We start from the raw sequence: 5,196 nt of genomic DNA, 5'->3' as shown, positions 1-5,196 counted from the left end.
CGAAGCTAGAGTCTTTAATCTTTCTACTGATGCACAGTTTGTCCAGATCAAGTAAGAGTGTGATGTTTTAACATTCTGTTAAAGTGAAACAACAATAATCTGGGGCCTTCGCCGATCTTTGACAGCTAAGGGGTTAACTTGGCTTCCTTTCATTCCGGACCGCAAGAGCTGTATCCTCCTAACTTATCTAGTGTCTAGAGTGTTTCCTTGGTGCTTGTGTCTTTGCCGAGCATAAATGTCAAAGTTGTCACTCAGATGAACATCCTATAAAGCCATTTCATTACATCAAGCGGCTGCTGTGCCACTTAAATTGTGCAGCCTTACTTTGTTTACAGTCCCAATTATTAATTTATTTTTGTCACACTGATAAATAGTGCTTGTGCTGCTGATCACTGAGTAATATTGATACAGATATAGGAGCTATTCAGCTTTTCTGTGTTACAGCACTGAAACAGTTTTTTTTTCAATGGTGAGCTGTATGTTCTGTGACACCTCTGGACTTAGATAATGGCCACCATTGTTGTCTATCTTATTTGGGACTTGAGCACCTCAGACAGGCCCTTTCAGCTCACTGTCCTAGCTGTTGTATCATAGATTTTGATGTGGATTCGGTGTCTGCATCAGACTCCTTTTTTGATGAACTTCTTGTTGTGACCGATATAGTCATAAGCCAAGGATTATTGCGTTCAAGCAGTTGACAAAGTTTATATCATGATGGTAGGCCAGTATCACCAGCAAATTCATTGTGCGCAAAATTATAAGCAACTTTGGCAAAACTCAATCTTGATGCCCCACCTAGTGCAACTAACCTGGACTCTAACCTGCTTTGCCATGCATCTGGTCACGTTAATTATTTAGCTGCCACCGGCTGAAGAGATAGACAGACATTAACTTGTCTGAAATGCATTTTGGAGTGCCTCCTCCACGCCCATTTCTTAACTTTTTTGCCAGTGTCTAACTATCATTAATACTGATGTGTGTGTCAAGTTTCATGAAACTCTAAACATGTTAAGTGCCTCAAAAACACCAGAAAATCGAGCCGTTTTAGGTAGGCGTGGTTGACTCTTAACTTTTATAAAGAATATCTCTTTGGATTTGAGACTTTAGTCTTTGCAACTTTACAGATCTTCTTTATGCACCAAGAGCTTGAAACACTTCAAAGAGAAAGGAAAAATTGAAATCGCATCATATGACCCCTTTAAAGTTTGATGCGTTGCCATAGCAACAGTCTTTAAGTTATCAGAAATCATCTCACAGTTTTACAAAGGCTGTGTTTTGACATTATTCTGTTGAAGTTTGAAGAAAATCGAGTAAAAATAAGTGGATGATTTCAAAGCATTTTGAAAATGACACTTCCTGCTGCCAGTTGGTGGTGCTATAACTTTGTCACCTAATACTCGCATGTATGTGATCGGCATCATATAACATACAAACTGATGAAGTTTGATCAAAAACAGACAAAGTGTGCAAAAGTTATTAAACACTTCCTGTTTCTCATTTCTCGCCATAATTCGACACCTCGCCACGGCCAAACCGTTCGAGATATCAAAAATTCCTTGCCAATTTTGCATCCCCAATGTCTTGAGATCATGTTGACCGAGTTTGGTGGCAATTGTATGAAAAACCTCTGAGGAGTATCACAAATTTAAGAGCATGCGCTTTTCACACAGCCCTGAATAGCTCACTTCCTGTTGGGTGGAGCCTATGACATGCAGTGCGAAAGTTGTTCGGCACAGTGAGATCTATATGTGTACCGAGTTTCATATGTATACGTGCAAGTATGTGTGAGCTACGCAGCAAGATTTCTGACTGTGTTCCAGGGGGCGCCGTAGAGCCCCTGTGCCACGCCCGGGTCCCAGCCTCTGCGGTGTCCTAATGACCGCAGATTTCAACGTGTGTGCCAATTTTCAAGAGTTTTTGAGCACGTTAAGGCCCCCAAAAAGCCCTGGATAGTCGGAAAAAAAAAATCTTAGAAAAACAATAGGGCCCTGCGCCTTAAATGTCTGTTGAGGAAGTACAGATGTTCCTCTCATTGATAGCAGAGGAGCGGATCCAGCGAGAGCTTGATGGGGCGACGCAGAATGAAAACGTTTTTCAGGAGTCTCGGCAGTAGAGGCGGCGCAACTATAACGACATGTGAATAATCCTGCCCACTCTAAAACGGTACTAAACTGCAGTGGAAAGACAAACCAAGCCGAGCCGAGCCGTGTCGTACTGAGCCGTGCCGAGCCAAGTCGTACCACGCAGTGGAAAAGCGCCACTAGTTCATCTTTGGTACACAAATTAAGATAACACTACATGCGTGGTGATGCGTTCTGACGTACAATGCTCACATATGTGTCGTGAAACTCTCGTGAATGCACGTTGAAGACTGACACCGAAGAGAAGAAGTTGTTGAATAAAGTTATTTTTGTTTTTTATTTGCAAACAAAAAGTATTCTTGTGGCTTCATAAAATTACGGTTGAACCACTGATGTCACATGGATTACTTTAAAGATGTCCTTACTACCTTTCTGGGCCTTGAATGTGTCAGTTGTGTTGCTGTCTATGGAGGGTCAGAAAGCTCTCGAATTTCATCGAAAATATCTTAATTTGTGTTCTGAAGATGAACGAAGGTTTCTTACAGGTTTGGAACGACATGAGGGTGAGAAATTAATGACAGCATTTTCATTTTTGGGTGAACTATCCTTTTAAGCTCAATGCACTGGCTCCCAGTTCACTATAGAATTGATTTTAAAGTCCTTTTACTGGTATTTAAATCTGTGAATGGCCTGGCTCCCTCTTACTATCTTGTTGATCTTTTGTCTGAACATCAGCTCGGGAGATCAAGAAGTTCTACTGATCAGATGCTATTAACCGTCCCTAAAACTCATCTGAAATCTAGAGGTGACTGTGCCTTTGCAGTGGCTGCACTGCACATATTTAGCTTTTAATCATTAGTAGCTTCTATGTTGTTTTATGTTTTGTCATGTTGTATGTTATTTTATAGTTATCGTTTTGAACAGCACTTTGGTTAGCACTTCAAGTTTTAAAAATTTTGCTTTATAAAAATCAATTTGTCATTGTCGTTTTTCGACAAGCAACACTTTTGCACAGAATACACGTGTATCCTCACTTACAGATAGTCTGAAAGCTTCCTCACTACTCGTTCCTTACTTCCTTATGGTGCAATTAGAGATTTGATATGTCCTTCAAGACGGCTAACTTTAATTGATACCTGGGTCAATGGCAAGAGGACGGAGGTGCAAGGAAACATCAGTTTGAGTATTGAAAAGCACCCTAGGCGTACAGCGTTTTGTACATACACATCCAAGTGTGTATGATATATGGAACAATTTTTTGACTGCTTTCAGGGGGTGATGTAGAAACCTAATTGCAGAAAACTGTGTGCAAAGTTTCAAAATCCTGATGAAAATTTTTTTTTGAGGAATGTTTAGGAAAACAATAACATACCTGTGGTAAATGTCTTCAGTGTTTTCAGCATGACATGTTTAGATAAGTGGAGCATCAAGTTGTACACATCCAAGTGTGTATGATATATGGAACAATTTTTTGACTGCTTTCAGGGGGTGATGTAGAAACCTAATTGCAGAAAACTGTGTGCAAAGTTTCAAAATCCTGATGAGTTTTTTTTTTTTTTTTTTTTGAGGAATGTTTAGGAAAACAATAACATACCTGTGGTAAATGTCTTCAGTGTTTTCAGCATGACATGTTTAGATAAGTGGAGCATCAAGTTGATAAATCTTGGTCCAAAAGCAGAGAGTAAATGTGATGCAGCCACCTTAGGAAAAGCATTACCTTCTTCGTTCTAAATATATTTTTTTTAAAAACACAGAACAATAAAACATAATAATCATTAAAAAGGCACACTAAATACATTAAAAAACTTTTTTTTTTTAAATATATACCTATCTAAACATTTTCTGGCAATGCAACAGGCACAGTAGTAACAAGAAAATATATATTAAACATCAAATGAACATACCGCTATCTCTTGGAGCCATGAAAAAGCCACCTTTCGAAACTCAGCATCACCTTTACGATCCCAAATTGGCCAGCAATGTCTATGAAAACAATAAGATTTTCAAATCCACAATTCAAATCACAACAAGTGAGGATGACAAAACTGAAAAAAAAAGTCATGTATTGTACTACCTGAAGACAACTTGGGCACGTGCAGGATTCAGTTTATTAAATAAAAAGTGGATGACAATGTAGAATGCCTCTTTGTTTGGCTTATCAAACATGTTCCTGTCAAACAAACAAACAAAAATAACTAACTAAAATTACTATTATTATGTATTATATATATATACATATATATATATATACATACATATGTGGCGTGACAGTGGTGTAGCTTGTCAGACATAGCAACAGTAAAGAAAGGGGTCAGTTAAAGGTACAAGTATCTGGCGATATACACACGAGTGAAAGTACAATAAGTGATTGGAAGCAACCTAACAAAAATAAGAGAGAGGATATTCTTGTTTCATTTTAAATTATCTTAATTACTTTCTTTCTTCAGATGAACACAAAGATTTTTTTAGGGAAAAAAAATCCATCTGTCTGCATATAACGCAAGTGTACAGGATGTCTAAAGATGACGCTTCAAAAACTACACAAAGTGAATGGTGTATAATCCATACAAAACAAGTTGATGAATCAATGTCACCAAGTGAAACAATAAGCTTGTTTTAAAAAAAAATACAAAAACTTTACTTTCATGCTTACTTTGTTTGTGGTTTTGAAGCCGTCCTGTATACGTGCATTATATGGACTAAAAACTTTTGTTTGTGTTCATCTTAAGTCATATACATCTGGGACAGTATGAGGGCGATGATTGAGAGCAACCCTCTACATTGCGAGTAAATCACTCGCATATGCGACTAAATCTTACTCTGGGCGACTAAATGATGTCTAATATTAGCCAATTGCTAATAAATTCTCAGATTTTACTCGCCAGTGTGTGAGTTGTAGGTTAAGTATACGTGTAGCACAGTTATATTTTCACTCGCCGAACACTCTGACTGAGCGCTTCAGAGTTTCACTCTCCGTCAAGCGATCTGTGATATTTCTCAGTTCATCTGAATGGATGTGCAACGCACAACGTACCGTAAACTCTAGTGTGAAGGCGCACGACTCCCCGTCGCTTTGTTTCACACACACGCAGAGAGAGAGAGAGAGAGAGAGAGA

At 38.5% G+C, this 5,196-nt stretch overlaps 1 long non-coding RNA gene across 1 annotated transcript in view; it reads right to left on the bottom strand.

Moving 5' to 3' along the window:
• Positions 1–3,542: 3,542 nt before the first annotated feature.
• LOC107758273 (uncharacterized) overlaps positions 3,543–5,196 on the bottom strand; it is a 3,087-nt gene continuing 1,433 nt past the window's right edge. The window contains exons 2-4 of the long non-coding RNA XR_001642007.1: positions 4,156–4,251; positions 3,986–4,064; positions 3,543–3,808 (exon numbers count right to left, since the gene is read on the bottom strand). This is a non-coding gene — a long non-coding RNA (uncharacterized LOC107758273). The remainder of the gene's footprint in view (positions 3,809–3,985; positions 4,065–4,155; positions 4,252–5,196) is intronic.

This window comes from Sinocyclocheilus rhinocerous, unplaced genomic scaffold, assembly GCF_001515625.1.
Source record: "Sinocyclocheilus rhinocerous isolate Xijiao unplaced genomic scaffold, SAMN03320098_v1.1 scaffold1015, whole genome shotgun sequence".
NCBI lineage: Eukaryota > Metazoa > Chordata > Actinopteri > Cypriniformes > Cyprinidae > Sinocyclocheilus > Sinocyclocheilus rhinocerous.
Note: the sequence above shows the minus strand (reverse complement) of the source record. Positions and strands in the feature narration are given on the sequence as shown.